Source organism: Hylobates moloch, unplaced genomic scaffold, assembly GCF_009828535.3.
Source record: "Hylobates moloch isolate HMO894 unplaced genomic scaffold, HMol_V3 SCAFFOLD_7, whole genome shotgun sequence".
In the NCBI taxonomy this organism is placed as follows: Eukaryota; Metazoa; Chordata; class Mammalia; order Primates; family Hylobatidae; genus Hylobates; species Hylobates moloch.
Window position 1 is genome coordinate 26,666,598 of NW_026652282.1, and position 22,510 is coordinate 26,689,107.

At 39.4% G+C, this 22,510-nt stretch overlaps 1 pseudogene; it reads right to left on the bottom strand.

Moving 5' to 3' along the window:
* Positions 1–4,014: 4,014 nt before the first annotated feature.
* On the bottom strand, positions 4,015–4,737 carry LOC116811022 (phosphatidylinositol-glycan biosynthesis class F protein-like; annotated as a pseudogene).
* Positions 4,738–22,510: the final 17,773 nt, after the last annotated feature.

Consider the following 22,510-nt stretch of genomic DNA (forward strand, 5'->3'; position numbering starts at 1 on the left):
ATTGCCTATGTGAGTCTAGAAATGAAAACCAATAACATACTGCTCTTTCTAACTACTAAGGTATATGGTTTGTTGCGCAGTAAATTGCAACTGGAATAGTATCCACGGTAAAATGTGTTGTAGGTATAGAGCTGAAGCTGAGCCTGGACATGAGGGTAAAGTAGGTCTAGGTGTAGAGAAAGAGGGAAGACAGAAAACTAACTATGCAACACATAAGTTACTCTTAAGTTTGAGGTAGACAATGAGTAAGATGATTCCGTAACTTGAGGTTTTATATCTGCTACTTAGCTCAGATGTGTTAGCTGTGTGTTTATTTTCCATACATCGTAAAAGATCACTATGAACTTAATGGCTGAAAATAACACACATTTATTACCTCACAATTGCCATGAGTCGGGAGTCTGGTCACAACTTAACTGGGTTATCTGCTCAGAGTCTTGTAAAGCTGGAATCAAGGTGTCAACAAGCTTAGAGTCCTCTTCCTTCCTGACATGGTTGTTCAAAGAATGTAGTTCCTTGTCATGGTACCGTGACCCTCAGCTCCTAGAGGTCACCTGCAGTTCCCTGTCACATGGCTCTCTTCACAGACAGTTTACATCACAGCAGCTTGCTTCTCCAAGGGCAGGAGGAGAGTCCCCCTAGAGCATGCTAGCAAGATAGAGCTATGTATACAACATAATCATGGGAGGCACATCCCATCACCTCTGCCACGCCTTATTTGTTAGAAGCAAGCAATAGGTTCTGCCACCACTCAAGGGGAAAAGATTACACAAGGTGTGAACATTGGGGTCACCTTGGGGTTTGTCCCCCACAATCTCTATTCCTTAATTTATTCAGTATTGAATATCCAATCATCCATCCGTCTACCCACCCATTCATTCTCTAAGCATGCTCCTTCCTCAAGACCTTGACATTTACTTTTCTCTACCTGAGACACTTTTGCCCAGAAATCTGCAAAGCTCAATCTCTGCCTTCCTTTAGGTTGGCAGATGTCACCTCATCAGCAAGGGAGCCCCTAGACCATTCTATCTAAAATAGCCAATCTTGGACCCCAGCATTCACTATCCCCCTTATCCTGTTTTATTTTTAATAGCTCTTATAAACATTTGATACATATATTTCACACTTCCTTTATTGGCTGTCTCTCCCACCACAGTGTAAGCTCTATAAGAGCAGGAACTGGCCAGACATGGTGGCTCACGCCTGTAATCCCAGCACTTTGGGAGGCCGAGGCGGGCAGATCACGAGGTCAAGAGATCGAGACCATCCTGCCCAACATGGTGAAACCCCGTCTCTACTAAAAAGACAAAAATTAGCTGGTCGTGCTGGTGGGCACCTGTAATCCCAGCTACTTGGGAGGCTGAGGCAGGAGAATCACCTGAACCCAGAGGCGGAGGTTGCAGTGAGCCAAGATCGTGCCACTGCACTCCAGCCTGGCGACAGAGCGAGACTCTGGAAAAAAAAAAAACAAAAACAAAAAAAACAAAAACAAAAAGCGGAACTTTGTTTTATTCACTGTTGAAACCCTAAAACCTAAAACAGTGCCTCGACATAGCTGGAACTCAACAAAAATTTGTTGAATGAATGAACAAACAAACATCTACCGTGTGTCAAAGATGATGCAAATTGCTTGGGGGACAACAAAAATTCTACCCTGAATAGTTTCAGCTGTGAAAGAAAGAGTTTGCTAGGAGGGTACAAAAGCTAAAGCCTGAGAATGAAGGTTTTGGAGCAAAAAATAAGACATTTTGGAATAAAACACAACGTGGAGCAACTTAAAGAAGAGATCAGAAATTTCTCCAAATTCTGTAGAAAGCACAAATTAAAGCAGAGGCATTTGGAGTTAGTGGTTGAGCCAAGGCAAACACTTCAAAAATTAAAATTATATCAAAGGCAAAGATAAAAAACAAATCATTTCAAGGGTGGTCGTTTAAAGGTTAAACTTTCCCAGAGGCTGAGAGTTGTAAAGAGACCACTAATGTGGGCAGTATTAAGAAGTGCTTTACCTGAGGGCTGTTGCGGTATGCTAGTTTTATTTGCTCCAGTACATAAGGGACCTTCTTGCTGATAAAGTCTGACAGGTTTTGGATCATCTCCAGATGTTTTCTAGAGCCATGTATGAGGTTGCGGATGTGAATTTTGTTCCAGTGAGAAGATACTGAAAAAACTGACTTCTAGATGCTGAGTCTTGTAAAAAGAATGCATTGAAGGTGCAACATACAAGCAAATATTGGAGCCAAAGCAACAGTAGCTAAGTGGAAAGAAAGGCTTTTCTGCAAAATAGGAGGGTGTGCAAACACAGAAACAATTTGGCCCTTAAAGCTGATTTTGGCAAGGCGAAGTAAAAATGCAAGCGCCAGTGACAACAGAGTTCAATCATAAATAAAAGGAAAAACCAGTCACAATATGAGGAGAAATGAGTTGGTTTCCTTTTGCCTCCAGTCTTATTTTGTGGTGCCAGGGGTCATGTCCAAGCTGTCAGAATACCCATGAAGAAAATATCCAGAGCAGCAGCAACAGGACTGAGGCACCACAGCAGTTCTCTGCTTATCTAAACAGACGCATGAAGCCAATTTCAAAGTGTGAATTCAACCTGGTCTTTGGTTTTCAGCTAACTGCCTAATTTCTACCACCCCTTGCTATTGGTGAGAAAGAGCTGAGGCCAGCTGATTCAAAGAACTCTAAGTTGGGGATGTTGGGAGTGGGTGAAAAGAGTTTTACAGAGAAACATCATACACATTTCCAAAGCACAGTGGACGCTACTTGTGCACTTTGCAATACCAGCCAAACGAAGCTTCCATCTGGCAGAAAAATGCAGTAACTGGAAAAGTTTTGAAGCCAAGGGGACACACTCAGCTGCATGACATCTAAATGCCAAAAACTTGTGCATTCCACTTAACTGTTGAGTGATTGGGAGTAATTGATAGCTCTAAAAAGTGTAATATGTTTGTAATTGTGAAATGCTAAATACTAAAGTAATGGTGCCAGTAAAAGTGACATTGGTAGCTTTGGAATCTCTGCAAAAAAAGGATCCTTGAAGGTGTTTTTGTCACATAGACACTAGAGCAGTGGTTCCTTTACTTGCCTGTACATCAAATTTGCCAAAGAAACATTTAACTTCGAAATTTTTTGGCTCTACCTCTTGGAGATTCTGGATTGATGTCTGAGATCCAGAATCTATCTTTTTACTCCCAAGGGATTCTGATGGCCAGTCAGTTTTGTGAACCCTCAAACTAGATGACTTGAAGGAGGCCTACGGTTTATGTAAATAAACGTCTGAAAGAAGGATGTTCTAGAAACAAAAAGTTAATTACTGTTTAGAATAATATAGTACTTTGGCCCCAGAGGACAGAATGCAGCTGAATTGAAGGTCTTGGAAGACAGATTCTATCTCAGCACAAAGAGGAACCCTCTCACAGTTAGATTTGAGAAGACCAGTGAAAAACTGAAAATCCAAGTACAGTCATCAATGGGGTGATAAGTGTGGGGGCCAGATTGTTGTTACATGTATTAACATATCCAATTGAATTGTGGCTTCTGGTGGCAATGAGTGTCTTCTTGTCAATGAATGTGTTCAAACGCTATGAGAACAGTTTTATCAATAGAGCAATTACCCTTTAATTCACTCCGACCTGCATTCTGCCTCCACTGTTCTGCTAACCTGCTTTTACTATGTGTGTCTCCATACTGAAAAATTAAAAAAAAAATACTTTTTGTGATGTTAATAGCTAATGTTTATTGAATGCATAGTGTTTACCAGGTATTATTCTATACAATTTAGGTGTTGCATTTTTTCCTATTATTGATACTTTATTTAAACAAGAAAGTACAATTTCTTAAGGGGTTTCATAGTTGAAAAAGCTACAATTATATCATGTTGTAAATACATTTTTTTTCAATTATAACATTTAAAAAAACGATGCTGTAAATGGAACTGTTTGGCTTTGACTATATATATTTCTTCATAGTCTTTATGGTATCTGCACAAAGAAGTATCTTCTACCTTTGTTCCAATTAACTGTTATATGTAAGTTGCTTTTTATTCCAGTGTATCCAGAGTGGTGAAATAACAAGGCCAGCCATGTTGCCAAAGTTTGCTTCAAGCATATAGGAGGAGATGGGCCATGTGTACGAGCTCACTGACATCGAGAATGTTACATATCCTCTAGGTGTTAGTTTCCTTATCTGCCATGGTCTTTTCCAATCCAGTGGTATAGAAAGTACTCCAAGACATGTTCCCACAAAACTAGAAATTGTAGTGATCTTGACACTATTCTCCCAAGTGAATATAACTCCCTTTCCAGTGAAAACTCTTATCCATGCTTTGAGATTTGGTCCTAACAAAAACAAACTTGGTAGAGTAGTAAAAGCAGACAAAAATAACCACAAATAAAAATGTTTCCATCTTCAACTCTAATGGGGGCACTCCATATAGAACAAAAATTACATGAATTACATGCAAGAAACAAGGCATAAGAAATTAATACAGCATTCCAAAAATCTGGTCACCTTGTGTGATGATAAACTTCTTTTAGAGGATGCATTTGGTTTCCCTACTAAATATAACACTGGATTGACAGCAGTTAGAAAAACACAACAGATGCACAACCGTATTAAGTGTGCTTCCAATATTGAGAAGTTCTCCAAAAAGAATGATGGAATGAAGATGATCAGGCTAATTGAAAACATGCATAAAAGATGATTATACAATAGTCTCTTGATATCAGTGTCTTTCATTGTGTTTTCTTGGGTGGCTATCTGACTCTCCCAACTGCAAAAGGAAAAGGACACTGTGGCCTTCTGACATCAGGTATGACTCCCTGCCCTGACCTTTCTATGTGTTGTATTTAATGCCTCCAAGAAACTTATAAAGTAAGTCATATTCTCGTCTAATTTTACAAATGTAGAATCTGAGGCAAAATGAGGATAAATTATTTCCTTAAGGTCCCATAACTAATAGACTACAGTTGATATATAATCCCAAGAAGCCAAATTCTAGAACCAGGACTCATAAGTAGTCCACTACAAGGCTCTATTACCAGACCTCCATGTAACATTTGGCATGACTGACCTCCCCCTCTTTGAAATACTCTTAGTTTCCTATGACACCACAATTTTGAGGTCTTCATCTTACTCTGCCACTCATTCCTAGTTTCCTTTACCTACTTCTGTGCCCCTCACAAAACAATGACCTTATTGTATCTCTTGTCATAATTTCACTCTCTTTGTAGATATTCTCATCCACTCCTACGGTTTCTCTGGATTTCTTTTTTTTTTTCTTGAGACAGTCTCTCTCTGTCGCCCAGGCTGGAGTGGTGTGATCATGGCTCACTGCAGCTCACCCAGGCTCAAGTGATTCTCCCACCTCAGCCTCCTGAGTAGCTGGGACTACAGGTGTGCATCACCACCACATCTGGCTAATTTTAAAATTTCTTTTGTAGAGATGGGATCTCCCTATATTGCCAGGCTGATCTTGAACTCCTGAGCTCAAGCAATCCTCCCACCCCAGCCTCCCAAAGTGTTGAGATTACAGGCGTGAGCCACTGCACCCAGCCTGGAATTTTTCTCTCTAGTTCAGGCCACTTTTTATATGATTTTGTAAGTATACTTGAAATTCCTACATCAGAGCCTCACAGGCAGTTCACAATTATGCTGTTAAAACAGAACTCTTTTTTGAAACGGAGTCTTGCTCTGTCGCCCAGGCTGGAGTGCAGTGGCGCGATCTTGGCTCACTGCAAGCTCCGCCTCCCGGGTTCACGCCATTCTCCTGCCTCAGCCTCCCGAGTAGCTGGGACTACAGGCGCCCGCCACCATGCCTGGCTAATTTTTTGTATTTTTAGTAGAGATGGGGTTTCACCGTGTTAGCCAGGATGGTCTCGATCTCCTGACCTCGTGATCTGCCTGCCTCGGCCTCCCAAAGTGCTGGAATTATAGATATGAGCCACCATGCCTTGCCCAGAACTCTTGATTTCCAACCTCTCTTTAAAGAACTGAGATAGGAATAACTTTAGTTTACATTCTTTTGTTTCTTGGTGATCTATCTATCATCTATCTATCTATCTATCTATCTATCTATCTATCTATCATCATTTATCTATAGATAGACTGATACATTTCTATTAAATCTAATTTATCACCAACTCGGGTCCATTCTACCTTCACAATATTTGAATCTGTTTAATTATTTCCAATTCACTGACACTAACCTGGCACAAGTTCACCTCTAATTGGACAATGGCAAGAATCACTTGATTAGCTCTTTGCTTAGACTATTTTCTCTTTTGAATGAGTAGATCTCCTTACAGAGAAGTTAGTTGTGGACGCTGTCCCCTTCTTCTTCCTGAATGCATTCCTTCAGGGTTAGGCTGGGGATTTCTTTTTTACCATAAACATCATTTTGGTATTATTGCATAATATTCCATCTTGTAGCTATATATCATTTAATTATTTCTCTGCTTCAGATCATTTAAATAATTCCTAATTTTAAAAACTTTAGATTTCATTTTTTAGAGAAGATTTAGGTTTACAGAAAAACTTAGCAAAATACAGAAGGTTCCCATAGACACTCTCTTCCCTCCTTCCAGTTTTTTCTACTATTAATATCTTGTATGAATGTGGTATATTTGTTACACTTGATGAACCAGTATTGATACACTATGATAAACTTCGTCCATAGGTTACATTAGAGTTCACTGTGTGATACATACATTTCTATGGATTTTGGAAAATGCATAATATATCAGACATTAGAGTATCATAAAAAACAGTTTCACTGACCTAAAAGTCCCCTGTATTCCAGCCTTCCAACCTCCCTCCTTGCCTCCAAACCCCTGGAAATCTCTATTTTGACTTTGTTTTTGCCTTCTCCCCATCTCTACCTGCCCACTGCCCCACCTCCACAAGCATAGTCAATTTCCAAGCACCATCATAAGAACTAATATCTCTAAACACAGATTTTAGAGAAAGACAAGTGTAGCTTTATATTTTCTATCTCCCTCATAGAATTTGAGGTCTTTGAGGAATCTTAGAGATTACCTAATCCAATGATTTTTGTCCTGCAATATTTTTGTGTACAATTCATTATTCTATTTTTTTACTACAAGTGGAAGAAGGTAGGGGTCTGAACCAACATGGAATTTTATTTTGTAAGTAGAACAAGTGAACAGAATTATAAACTGCAGAGCCAGAGACATCAGGCCAGCTTAGTATAGTCTTGCAAACCAAATATCTTGTGGGTCTGCTTAGACCAGCTGCATGTCAGCCTGTGATTTCTGCATGCCAGGAGCATGCACATACTTACAGGAGAGAAGAGTCAGAGGCCAAAGACGCAATAAATATGACGTGGTGTGATGGTTAATTTTATGTATCAATTTTGCTAGGTAGGCCACAGTGACCACATAGCTGGTCAAACATTATTCTGGATATTTTGGAGAAGATGTTTTTTGGATGAGATTAACATTGAAATTGGTGGACTTTGAGTAAAGCAGATTGCCCTCTATAATGTGAGTGGGCTTCATCCAATCAGCTGAAGGCTGGAATAGAACAAAAGGCAGAGAATTCTGTCAGCAGGCAGCCTTTGAACTCGAACTGCAGCATCGACTTTTCTCTAGGTCTTTATTTTTGTGGCTTTCCCTGAAGGTTCTGGACTTGCCAGCATCCATAATCATGTGAGCCAATTTCTTAAAATAATTTTTTCTCTATATATGCATTCTATTGGTTCTGTTTCTCTTGAGAACCCAAATACACTGAACTCAAAGTTGATGGGAAACAGTGAGTCATATTTTTTTGGTAGGTATCATTGAGAGGATGTTAATTTTTGGTAGCTGTTTTTAAAAACCTACTTTCCACTGGACTACTTGTGGTTTCCACTGTGGAGTCAAAAGGTAGAGTGAAGAGAGTGGGAGATACGTGGGAAGACGGGGGTGGGTGAGTATTACTGCCTTAGCTTCCTAACTTCCAATTGAATGTAACTCCCTCCGTGATATATCTCCTCATAGCAGGCAGTGGCTTTCAAGATAATTACTTAGACTTCATGGTTCCTCAGAGTAATATGATTAATACTCCTGTGATGTGAGTAACGATGACGCATCTTCCTCAGAAAGGGGTTTTAAAACATCAGGTCTCATACAGTTTCTCTCTTGCATTTTTTTTGTAGCTCTTCAGCTTATAGAAAGCTACAGTATGAGACTAAAGAAGTAGGAAACTATAGTTAAATCAGTCCTTCACTATTTTCTTTTATTTATTTATTTATTTATTTTTTTTTTTTGAGACGGAGTCTTCGCTCTATCACCCAGGCTGGAGTGCAGTGTTGCGATCTCGGCTCACTGCAAGCTCTGCCTCCCGGGTACTCGCCATTCTCCTGCCTCAGCCTCCCGAGTAGCTGGGACTACAGGCGCCTGCAACCACGCCCGGCTAATTTTTTGTATTTTTTTAGTAGCGACGGGGTTTCGCCGTGTTAGCCAGGATGGTCTCGATGTCCTGACCTCATCATCCGCCCGCCTTGGCCTCCCAAAGTGCTGGGATTACAGGTGTGAGCCACCGCGCCTGGCCATTCCTTCACTATTTTCAGTGTTCCAGAAAAGTGACATCTTTTCTGGTCGTCTTTTCTCTTCACAGGAAAAATATTAGCAAAGACTTTTCAAAGAAAACTTCAAAAGAATCACAGAATTTCTAAGACGGGTAGGAAGGAATGGGGCTTTTTTCCTATCTTAAGAGAGATGGGAGAATTCATTAAAAAGGCAGCAAGAATTGTGTATGGATTTTATTAGGAAATATCCATTTATTTAACAAATGCTTGAGAATGCTTCATTTCGTCAAAAGTCCTGTGATTCAGGATCTGTTTACAGTGATGAGTAAGACCTTGTCCCTAACTTCAGTAAGCTCATTATTTAGAAGAAAATTAGCCAGTCAAACAATTACTTATAATATAGTATGATAAGCACCATATTATTTCAGGGGTGCAGAAATAAATCTGTGAATAACATTCAAGAGTTCTTTCAGGCAGGGTTAAAATATGAATGAATGGCATGAGACAAAAGCGTATTTGTCAGGCACTGCACTGATAAATGCAGTTTAAAAAAAATCACTTTTTTTTTTTTTTGTGGAGATGGAGTCTAGCTCTGTTGCCAGGCTGGAGTGCAGTGGCGTGATCTCAGCTCACTGCCACCTCCGCCTCTTGGGTTCAAGCGTTTCTCCTGTCTCAGTCTCCTGAGTAGCCGGGATTATAGGCACCACGCACAGCTAATTTCTGTATTTTTAGTAGAGACTGGGTTTCACCATGTTGGCCAGGATGGTCTCGATCTTCCGACCTCGTGATCCACCCACCTCAGTCTCCCAAAGTGCACGTTGTTTTTCAAAGTGGTCTTTTGGGAAAGATTATTACTGCTCAGTTGATGTTGTTTGTGTTGGGCATGGTGGCTCGCACCTGTAATTCCAGTGCTTTGGGAGGCTGAGGGAGGAGGATCACTCAAGGCCAGGAGTTTGAGACCAGCTTGGGCAACACAGTGAGACCCCCATCTCCACAAAAAATAATTTTTGAAAAAATTAACCAGGCATGGTGGTGTGTGCCTGTAGTACCAGCACTTGGGATGCTGAGGTGGGAGAATCCTTGAGCCCAAGAATTCAAGGCGGCAGTGAGCCATGATTGCACTATTGCACTCCAGCCTGGGCAACAGAGTGAGACCCTGTCTGATGTGGTTTGGCTGTGTGCTCACCCAAATCCCATCTTGAATTGTAGCTCCCACAATTCCCACGTGTTGTGGGAGGGACCTGGTGGCAGGTAATTGAATCATGAGGGGCGGGCCTTTCCCATTCTATTCTCATGATAGTGAATAAGTCTCATGAGATCTGATGGTTTTATAAAGGGAAGTTCCCCTGCACACACTCTCTTGTCTGCTGCCATGTAAGATGTGACTTTGCTCCTCATTTGCCTTCTGCCAAGATTGTGAGGCCTCCCCAGCCATGTGGAACTGTGAGTCAGTTAAACCTCTTTCCTTTATAAATTACCCAGTCTCAGGTATGTCTTTTTTAGCAGCGTGAGAACAGACTAATACACTATTTCTAAAAAAAAAAATTAAAAATTTCAGATTTGAGATTTCAAGTTAATGTCATGTCTTAGTTTTTAAAATCTTTCCAGAAGATTACAGAAAACAGAGAGAACAGAAAACAAAATAGTAAAGATGTATATGAGAGGCCTGATGGATGAAGTAAATTATTTTCTTTGAAAAAACATTAAATTGTTAAATTGTAAACAACACTAAATAAATTTATAAAACTAAAGGCTGGTTGTTCAAATGTTCATAAGAAAATTTCAAATAGACCTATAATCTTCAAAGTCTCGCAAGAAATAGAAAATCATGTTTGTCTAGATGAGGTATGCCTTTGTGGTTGTTGAAAAAGGTTTTATGAATAGCTTTAAACAAGTTGTATTTTCTTATTTAATCTAGTGAAATATCACCTTTTAGGATTATTCCAGCAAAACAGAAAAGAAATAATTTCCCTTGGTCCAAGGTGTCTATACAGATTATAGAAAGAAATAAAAAAAGTGAAAGCATTAGGTGTATTATTTGACTTTGAATTTATTTCCTTTCTCTCCTTTATATGTCTGTAAACTACACTTTAAAAGTGTCTGACAATTTCCAAGGATAAAAAGGACAGGACTGCTGTCTCTTGTCTGAGCTGCACTGCGGGAAGCCACTGTCTGTGTCACGAGACTGCAGTGAAAGCGTACGTATCCCTGTGAAATCAAAGTGATTGGACATTGTCCTAACAATGATTAAAATTTTGTTTTTAAAAAGAGTGTGGATATGGTAGATATGTGCAGACATTCTTTTACCTTAAAGTGTAACAAATTACATAAATTAACTTCGTGCTGAGAAGTAGAGATATTACTCAATTGTAAGAAACCTCATTCTCGGTGAGAATTATTGTACAATTGCCTCTGTTTTGAATGAGGCACTTCAGTGTGGATAAAAAGTTACACATATTGCATTCTAGAAAGGAAAATAATAACTTGGCATAAAACTTCTCATGCTATCATTTTTCTGTTATTTTATGCAATTCAAAAGTGGCATGAGTGCAGATTGGAGAACTTTGCAAAAATCATAAATTTTCATTTTCCAAACAATACACTTAACAATTGCATTAGCAGTAAAGAGTCTTTTTCTGAGCTATTGTTCATGATGACTGTGTCTCGATGTGGAATTTGAAGGAATTCTAATATCAGCAGTCTGTGAACAAAGTGAAAATCACCGCCTAAGTCTATTGCAGGCACAGTTCTTTTCCTTTTCATAGACTGGTAGAACTGATTTAAGACCTACAAAATAATACGAGAAATGAGCTTTTGAAGCATATTTGTCAAGCGCTGGACTATATGCAGCAATGTGAAGAGAATAAACCAATTCTAAAGATGTAGGCATCTTGACATTGTGAATATAAAACATGGACTCACCCATCACCCATGCTTTCTTATCTAAGCCTGCAAAATGTCCATACATAGGAGATGCATTCTTGGTCATACAGGTAAGTTAAGGCGAGTGACTACAATTGTGTAGGATTTTTAAAAAAATCAAACTTACCATTCAAAATTATAGGAAGGCTTGAATAAGTATTATCCACCTTGATAAAAACAGTAGCCTTAATTTAATAATTATACCATAAGAAATACAAGGAAATGAATGAAAGACATAAATAACATGAAATTCCAAAGGTGGAAAATGTCATATAGTGGTGCATGCTTTTTCATAGGCTTGAAGAAAGACAGTAAAGAAAAGAAAGAGACAAATAAGTGGAATTAAAAAAAAATACCTTTACGCACCTTCTGCGTATCTCAGTGCTGGAAGGACAAGAAATGGGCATAAGGGGCAGACAAGCAAATTTGTCAGGATAGAATGTAAAAATCTCTGCAAGGGTGGCCTGAGGATAGAACAAACTGCTTCTTCTGAGGTCCTATCCCCAAATACAAAATTGTTCTTTTGAGAACCATGCAAAAAAGCTATGTGTAAAATATTTGAATGTTGTATATATTGCCAGGGGGTTCTGTCCTTGACACAGTTACTGGGAATAAATTGACTTCCTACTGGACAAAATATATGAAATGGCAGCTTTCAGACATTGGACAACAGACAGTGTATTAGAGAGATCCCCAAGAACAGGAAAACATGAAGCAAGCCCTGGAATGACCTCACCTTTCTGTCCCGAGGCACTTTCTGGAATTTGGTGCTTAGAGGGAGAACAAAAGCAGAGCATGGTGGTTTCTCTGAGTTGAACAGGAATTTGGGGAGGCTAGGATTTTGAAACAGAATAGCAGAAAGAAGGGAGCTACACAGAGAAAGAGCTCTGGAAAACTACCTTGGGGGTTCCCCTGAGCCTGCAGCTGAGTACTGTACCTGTATATAGAGTGAAGTTCTGCAACGGTGGACACAGAGTGATCAGGGAATTCACAAGGAGCAATTCCTAGCAGATCAAGTCTTTTTATCTATTTGTGTTACCCTTGAGCAAGTTGAGATTTTGATCCCTGTTTTAGTGAAAAGGTGATGATTTTTAGTTTGAAATGTTATTGGAACATCTAAGTAGGCATATGAAACTGACAAAAGAAGACACATTTTAAAAACAGCTTTGTTGCAGTATAATCAACATACAATAAACTGTACTTATTTAATATATGTAATTTAATGAGTTTGGACATATACACAGATGTGTGTTGAAAGTGGGTGATAGAATCTGAGACCCAGATCTGACAGTCAATCCACAGAGGGAGTAATTGAAGTCAATTTCCTCAATATTCTCTCAGTGAAGGTATGTAAAGAGGTGTGAAAATGAACAATTACTAAGCATGCTTTGTGCCAGGACTGAAGTGAGTGCATTCATATGCTGTGTTACCTTAAAACATCATAACAGTCCTATTAGCTAGGCAATTGAATACCAATTGTAAGGATCAGATAATTGGAACTCAAAAAGGCAAAGTAATTTTCTAAATGTTCTACAATTGGAACCAATAATTTACTCAAGATCTCAACAACAGTTACTCAGACATGTGTACTCTAAAGCCCAATCTCATCCCACTAAAATAGACCGACAGTGTTTCTGTACTGAGAATCAGAGAGGGAAAGAAAATTGTCTTGATGCTCCCAAAGGCCTAACCTGGCCTATGTGTACTTTAACCTGGTCTCCCAATACTCACCTCTCATTCACTCTGGTCAGACAAAATGGCTCATGGGTATTGCATGAAGACACAGAGCATGTTCCTACCTCAGGTAATTACTCTCATCATCCCTTCCAGAAATGCACATTCCCAGGATATCTTTGTGGCTTACTTTCTCATTTCATTAAGGCTTCTGTTTAAATACTCATCCCCATGAAATACTGCCTTATTGCCCCATCTAAAATAAGGATTTCTTCCATTCTCCGTCTTTTTTACTTTGCTTTATTTTGCTCCATAGCACTTTTTTCTTTTTCTTTTTTTTTCTTTTGAGATGGGGTCTCACTCTGTCACCTGTCACGCACGTCCGTGTGAAGAGACCACCAAACAGGCTTTGTGTGAGCAATAAAGCTTTTTAATCACCTGGGTGCAGGCGGGCTGAGTCGGAAAAGAGAGTCAGCAAAGGAAGATAGTGGTGGGGCAGTTTTATAGGATTTGGGTAGGTAATGGAAAATTACAGTCAAAGGGGTTGTTCTCTGGCGGACAGGGGCGGGGGTCACAAGGTGCTCAGTGGGGGAGCTTCTGAGCCAGGAGAAGGAATTTCACAAGGTAATGTCATCAGTTAAGGCAGGAGCCAGCCATTTTCACTTCTTTTGTGATTCTTCAGTTGCTTCAGGCCATCTGGATGTATACATGCTGGTCACAGGGGATACGATGGCTTAGCTTGGGCTCAGAGGCCTGACATCGCCCAAGCTGGAGTGCAGTAGCACAATCTCAGCTCACTGAAAATTCCGCCTCCCAGGTTCAAATGATTCTCCTGCCTCACCCTCCCAAGTAGCTGGGACTACAGGCACATACCACCATGCTGGCTAATTTTCGTATTTTTGGTAGAGATGGGTTTCACCATATTGGCCAGGCTGGTCTTGAACTCTTGACCTCATGATCCACCCACCTCGGCCTCCCAAAGTGCTGGGATTACAGGTGTGAGCCACCGCACCCGGCCCATAGCACTTTTTTCTATCAGATAATATGGCATATACTTGCTTATGTTATTATTTTCTACCTCCTCAATTACAGCCAATCTCCATGAGGTCAAAGATGTTATCTGTTTTGATCATTGCTCACTCCCCAGTGCCTAGAACAGGGCCTGGCACACAGAACATTCTTGGTAAATGTAAATGAATGAATGCATGGACCTATCTTAGGTTATAGACCCTTTAAGAATTTGATTAAAATATAAACCCCTCTAAATGCACATTTGCCTCCAACCAGTATAACCAATCTATAAATTTGGCTTACATGGAGCTGGATTTGAAAACTAAAAAATTTGAGAAGGACTGTATTTTAAGTGAAAGAGATAATTAAATATAAAAGAATTACCAATTATGTTCAAATAAGCCAGGGAATTCAGAATAAATGAGCTTAATATTGCTACTAGATTTTGCAAAGAAGACAATGATGACCTTCAAGAATTCAGGTTCTACACAGAGGAGGACAGATACTGATGGGCAAGGTATTAACGTGCAAATAGCTAGTGATTAGTGTTAGGTTAAAGACTATTTTGTAATAGAGTAAAAGGAAGCTATATGGGCCCCTAAAGATTAAAAAAAAGTGAAATTGCCTTCTCCTCATTGATGCAGAAGTTCCTGGCAGAATTGAGAAAGACTGAATCTGAAGGTTTCTTGATATCTGTCCTGAAAATACAATATAATGGTTCAGAGCACAGTCTCTGAAGAAAGAGCTAATTCCACCACTTACTGTGACTTTAAGAAAATCTGTTAAAATGCTCTATGTCTCAATTTCCTCATCTGTAAAATGGGTCAATAATAAGGTTGTTGTGACGAGCTAACATATATTGTAAGATTTGTATGGTAGATGGTACATATAAAGCACCCAATGCATTTTACTTACTATTATTTTCCATGTTCCATAAGGGTAGTCCCCATGTCTGTTACTGCTTATTATGCTTTGTGTAATTGTTCAACATAGTCCCTATCACATAGCTAGCTTATAGCATTATGTAATTATTATATGATAACTGAATATTTGTTAGAAAATAGAATACTTGACAATAAATGGAAGAAAATAGTTAGAACAGTAGCTAGAATCATGGTACAGTAAGGTAAGAGTTTCTGTTATCTAACAAATCACCATACATGTCCATACATGTGTTAATTATTCTGTGAATTCAGCTGGATGGAACAGCTCTGCATCATGTAGTGTTTTCTGGGTTTACTAATGAATCTGTGGTAAGCTGATGATCCACGGACTCACATGTCTAATGGTTAGTTGTTTGTCAGCAAGGCAAAGTGGGTATCTGGGCCTTGTGTCTTTCATCCTTCAGCAGGATAGCCTGAGCTTAGATAGCATGGTGGTGGTCACAGGGTTCCCCAAGATCATCAAGATGAGGCAAAGCCCAATATCAAAGCCCTTTTTTTTTGTTTTGAGACGGAGTCTTGCTCTGTTGCCAGGCTGGAGTGCAGTGGCACAGTCTCGGCTCACTGCAACCTCCACCTCCTGGGTTCAAGCGATTCTCCTGCCTCAGCCTCCCAAGTAGCTGGGATTACAGGCATGCGCCACCACGCCTGGCTAATTTTTGTATTTTTAGTAGAGACGGGGTTTCACCATGTGGGCCAGGCCGGTCTTGAACTCCTGACCTTGTGATCCACCCGCCTCAGCCTCCCAAAGTGCTGGGATTACAGGCGTGAGCCACTGCACCTGGCCCGAAGCCCTTTTCAAGTGTCTGTTTGCATCATATTTTCTATCATTCCACTGAGCAGAACAAGAACTACAGTTAGGTCTAGAGCCAGTGAAGTGGACTGCCCAAGCCAATAACAGGGAAGGCAATCACTGTGGCCATTTACACACATATTTAAAACATGCATAAGATAGATCTTATAATTGAGCATATTTAATACAGTAGGAAAGTTGTTGAAAAAGAAGGCAAGAGAGACTTTAGGAAGGAAAAGAGAGTGAACAAGACCACGAAATCTTTGAAGCCAGAGGGGACACATCTTCCTCTGAGACTAAAAGGAGAGATGAAACAGTGGGTATGAAGAGGGAAATGTTGCTTTGAAAAGAAATAGGGAGTTCACAGCAGATTTCCCTTATTCAGGAAAGTCTGATATCTTGGTCATCCGACTTTTTCCCCTTCAGCTTTTCTTTATTATCTTTGGTGCTCCCTGAGGCACCTATCCTATATCCTATTCCATTTGAGTTGCAAACTTCTCTGACGTTGCATCAAATTAGAAGACTCAAAACCTGGAAAGCATTTTAAAATAGATTAACTATAATAGGCACTAGAAGAAATATCTTGAGAAAGACTTCTTGCTGGCTCTGCACACATTCCAGATCATCTTAATTTGGCACTGCAGGCTACAGAAATCTCTAAAGAGTAAATTTTTATGTACATAATCTCCGTCCTAGTTAATATACTGGTCACTGGGCTCAAGCACAATGATAGGCCCATTCCAATTTAACATCTCGTAGAGATAGCCTTAAATTCAATCACTTTTCCCCAGTACCCGTGAAGCCTTCATTTTTAAAAGAATAGTAAGATATTACTTTCAAACACACACACACACACACACACACACACACACACACACACACACACACCCTTGTCTTAGTCTGTATTGTGCTGCTGTATAACAGAGTATTACAGACTGGGTAATTTATAATAAACAAATGTATTGGCTCATGTTTTTGGAGGCTGGGAAGTCCAAGATTGGGGGATTGCATCTGGTGAGGGCCTTCTAGCTATGTTATTCTATAGTGGAAGAACGAAAAGAGGGTGAGAGAGATCAAGAGGCGATGGAACTCCTCAGTTTGTTAGGAACACACTCCCATAGGAAAGGCATTAATCCATTCATGAGGGCAGAGCCTTCACGGCCTAATCACCTCTTAAAGGTCCCACCACTTAATACTATCGTATTGGGGATTAAGTTTCCAACACATGAAATTGATGAACACATTTAGGCCATAGTCCCCCTATATGTGCATTTTTTAACAAGAGCGACTGGAGATAGCCTTGGGTCACCATATATTCAGTGAAGATTTTTGGCTGAGAGCACTTTACAGGACCGAATTATATTTACTGGAAATCAGAGTGCTTAATTTTCCTTCCTTCCATTACCAGGGACATTATCTGGGACTACATCCAAATAAGTCTTTTACTAGACACTCAGTTTAATTGGGGTTTCTCAATAATTTTGTTCATTTTTAAGTGATTGCAAAGTAACCTAAAGGGAGCTTACTATGTAAATATAGTAATAGAATGGAAATTGTGGGGTCAAGGATCATGCTTTACATCAAAAACATTTCTTTTTATTCGAGCGACATTAAATTATTATCAAGTAGCTAGAAGTGTGGCACTCAACAGTAATCAGTTCATTGACTGGTTGTTCTGGTCATTTCATGTAGCTACATTTGTGGAACAAAATTCAGAGGCAAGGGTATTGGAAAGGTAATTAGTGTATTGATTTCATGGTTGTCATTAAGAAACAAATAAATAAATATAAACACAATAGGAAAGAAATTTAAGCAATTTATTTATGGGGCAGATCGAATTCTTCATGCTGTTTAATAAAACACATTGGTGCTCTCTTTAAAGGAATGGCAAGTCCCTGATTTAGGAAAATTCAGAACAGCAAAACTTGTACTTAAAAACAATAATAAAAATAGGAAGTGGTTATTCACATTTTAAAAGACGCTTTATGTTATCAGTGGATGACCACCAAATTCTTCTATGCTAACTGTTGAGTATGGTTCTAATTTCTAAAAGTCAAACCTCATATTACCTCAACAAGTTTGGAATACATTTGTTGTCCTTCTCCAACAAAGTACATAGAATATGCTGAGAGGTCACAAGATCTCATGGTCTTGAAATAATTATGGGAATATGGCAGTTAAGTATAATCCCTCCACCAGGAAAAGATGATAATATAGCAAGATGAAAGAGGTTTAATATATTCAGTTTCGATTATCTTTGTTAGTGCATAGAAGTAAATACAAAGATTACCCCAAATAGTTAATAATAAAAGCATATTTTTTCAATTTAAGAATAATGTATATGATTTTTGCATCAACTATACATGTTAGATTTGACTTGTATAAATATTTCAATATTTAAAAATTTCATATGTTTTAGCAAATGAAGAGGAAAAAGACTTTAAAATGTCCTTTTCCACGTTTTCTTCCAAATGTAGACATTCACAATAAGCTATGTTAACAATTTAAAGACACCAGCCTGGATTTGCCATTTAATATTTTGATTATAATTATTATAAAATATCTTGAGCTATTCCAATCTTCCATTGTTTTGTGGTCTCAATTTACAGAATTTAGAAAAAATAAAAGTTGGAAAGGAGAAGGTAACAGACCAAATTTCACATATAGGCGGGTAGCGGCATCCTACAGATAAATTCGATATCATTTTACCTGCAAAAGTATTATTTAATGTCCTAGTACTATTACCTTAAAATGATCAGTCAAAGCCAAGATAATAGTGCCTGATGTCTATGTTATTACACAGGCACACTTCATTTTATCACATTTCACTTTATTGCATTTTGTAGATACTGTGTGTTTTTTCTTTAATTTTGGTTGGTACATAATAGGTGTATATATTCATGGGGTATATGAGATATTTTGATACAGGGAGACGAAGTGTAATAATTACATCAGGATAAATGGGGTAGCCATCACCTCATTTATCCTTTCTTTATGTTACGAACAATCCGATTATAATATTTTAGTTATTTTTAAATGTGCAATAAATTATTGTTGATTGTAGTCACCCTGTTGCATTATCAAATACTAGATCTTATTCTATCTAATTATATTTTCTTCGTACACATTAACCATCCCCATTTCTCCCCCACACTCCCACTACCATCCCCAGGCTCTGGTAACGATGTTCTATTCTCTATTCCAACGAGTTCAATTGTTTTAATGTTTAGCTCCAACAGATAAGTGAGAACATGTGATCTTCGTCTTTCTGTGCCTGTCTTATTTCACAACAAAATAACTTCCAGTTCCATCCATATTGTAGCAAATGACAGGATCTCATTCTTTTTTATGGCTAAATAGTACTCCATTGTGTATACATAACACGTTGTCTTTATCCATTCGTCAGTTGACAGACACTTAGGTTGCTTCCAGATCTGACCTAATGTGAATAGTGCTGCAACAAACATGGGAATGCTGATATCTTCTCAATATACTGACTTCCTTTCTTTTGAGTATATACCTAGCAGTGGGATTGCTGAATTATATGGTAGCTTTATTTTTGTGCTTTGAGGAACCTTCAAACTATTCTTCATAGTGGTTGTACTAACTTACATGCCCAATGAGAGTGTGCAAGGGTTCACTTTACTCCACATCTTTGCCAGCATTTTTTTGCCTGTTTTTTGGATAGAAGCCATTTTAACTGGGGTGAGATAATGTCTCATTGCAGTTTGGATTTGCAGTTCTCTGATAATTAATAATATATAGTACCTTTTCCTATACCTGTTTTCCATTTGTATATCTTTTGAAAAATGTCTATTCAGATCTTTTGCCCATTTTAAATTGGATTATTAGATTTTTTCCTGTAGATTTGTTTGAGTTCCTTATATCTTCTGGTTATTAATCCCTTCTCAGAGAGGTAGTTTCCAAATATTTTCTCCCATTCCGCGAGTTGTCTTTTCACCTTGTTGACTGTTTCCCTTGCTGTGCAGAAGCTTTTTAACTTGATGTGATCCCGTTTGTCCACTTTTGCTTTAGTTGCCTGTGCTTGTGGGCTATTGCTCGAGTCCAGTGTCCTGGGGAGTTTTTTCCAATGTTTTATTTTAGCAGATTCCTAGGTTGAGGCTTTAGATTTAAGTGTTTTGTTTGTTTTTTGTTTGTTTGTCTTTTTGAGATGGAGTTTCACTCTCGTTGCCCAGGCTGGAGTGCAACGGTGCGATCTCGGCTCACCACAACCTCTGCCTCCCAGGTTCAAGTGATTCTCCTGCCTCAGCCTCCAGAGTAGCTGAGATTACAGGCATAAGCCACCACGCCCAGCTAATTTTTTTGTATTTTTAGTAGAAACGGGGTTTCTCCATGTTGGCCAGGCTGATCTCAAACTCCCGACCTCTGGTGATCCACCCACCTTGGGCTCCCAAAGTGTTGGGATTACAGGCATGAGCCACTGCGCCCAGCCTTAAGTTTTTTTTTTTTTTAAGCAATTTTGACTTGATTTTTGTACACAGTGAGAGACAAAAGACTATTTTCATTCTTCTGCATATGGATCAGTTTTCCCAGCACCGTTTATGGAGGAGACCATCTTTTCCCAGTGTATGTTCTTGGCACTGTTGTCAAAAATAAATTCATTATAGATGTATGGATTTATTTCTTAGTTCTCTGTTGGTTCCCTTGGTCTATTATCAGGGGAACCAGCCCCCAATATTTCAATGTAGGTTCTTTCTATTTTCCCTAAGTGTCGGCCAGTCTAAGAAATAAAGAGAAAGAGTACAAAGAGAGACATTTTACAGCTGGGTCTCCAGGGGTGTCATCACATATTGGTAGGACCGTGATGGTGACTCCGAGCTGCAAAACCAGCAAGTTTTTATTAGGGATTTTAAAAGGGGAGGGGGTGTACGAACAGGGAGTAGATCACAAGGATCACATGCTTCAAAGGGTTATAAAGATCACAAGGCAAAGGCACAATTAGAATGACTGATGAGGGTCTATGTCCCACTGTGCACACATTGTCTTGATAAACATCCTAACAGGAAACAGGGTTCAAGAGCAGACAACCAGTCTGACTAGAATTTTCCAGGCTGGAATTTCCCAATCCTAGTAAGCCTGAGGGTACTGCAGGAGACCAGGGTGTATTTTAGTCCTTATCTCAACTGCATAAGACAGACACTCTCAGAACGGCCGTCTATAGACCTACCCCCAGGAATGCATTCCTTCCCCAGGGTTGTTCCTTGCTGGGAAAAGAATTCAGCAATATTTCTCCTAGTCGCACATCTGTCTATAGGCTTTCTGTGAGAAGAAAAATATGGCTGTATTCTGTCCGACCCTGCAGGCAGTCAGACCTTATGGTTATCTTCCCTTGTTCCCTGAAAATCACTCTTATTCTGTTCTTTTCAGGGTGCATTGATTTCATATTGTTCAAACACACATATTTTACAATCGATTTGTACAATAGTGGTCCTGAGGTGTTGTACATTCTCAGCTTATGAAGATAACGTGATTAAGAGATTAAAGTAAAGACAGACATAAGAAATTATAAGAGTATTATTAGGGAAGTGATAAATGTCCATGAAATCTTCACATTTTATGTTCTTCTGCCTCGGCTCCAGCCAGTCTCTCTGTTCGGCGTCCCTGACTTCCCCCAACAGTCTGTGTGTCTGTTTTTATGCCAGTATCATGCTATTTTGGTTACTACAGCTCTGTAATATTCTTTGAATGCAAGTAATGTGGTTCCTCCAGTTTTGTTCTTTTTGCTCAGGACAGCTATGGCTATTCGGGGTCTTTTGTAGTTCCACATACATTTTAAGATTTTTTTTTCTAGTTATGTGAAGAATGTCATTGGTATTTTTATAAGGATTGCATTGAATCTGAAGACTGCTTTGGGTAGTTTGGACATTTTAACAATATTGATTCTTACAATCCAAGAATATAGAGTATCTTTCCTTTTTTTGTGTCCTCTTCAATTTCTTGCATCGATATTTTACAGTTTTCATTGTAGAAATCTTTCCCTTCTTTGGTTAAGTTACCAGGACTCTGCCTATTACCCTGTCCTACTGTAGCTGAGCTAGTATCCAAATTGCAAGACAAAGTCCTCTTTACTCTTTCCTCTCTTCTCCTTCTGCAGAGGGAAAGTGTCTCTGTTAGAGCTGTGAGCTGCACTGCCTGGGGTTGGGAAGGGGTGACACAAGCACTCTCTTGGCCTCTCTAGCACGTGTCTTGCCAGGTCATGTGCACCCCAAATTCACTGGCTTTGAGCCCAGCATAGCACCAGGACACCTAGGAATTGCAGTCGTTGTGGCCTAGACTGTTGGTATGGAGGATTCACCTCGACTAGAGCTGGTGTAAATGCCTTCTCTGTGGATGCTGGCTGAATTCTGCCCCATGCTGCTTTCCATGGTGACAGGGCAGCACTGAGTTCCAATGCAAAGCCTCACAATCACTGAGCTCTCCCTCCTCCAACCACACAGATTATTTTTCTGCATCACACAGTCACTGCCGGGGATGAGGGAGGGGTGGGGCGTAAGTGCTGCAAGATTGTCTTTCCTATGCTCTTCAGTGCCTCTTTCTTTAATACGATGTTAAGACCTTGTACTGCAATTGCTCACCTGATTTTTGGTTCTTATGGAGGTGCTTTTTTCTGTGTGGATAGTT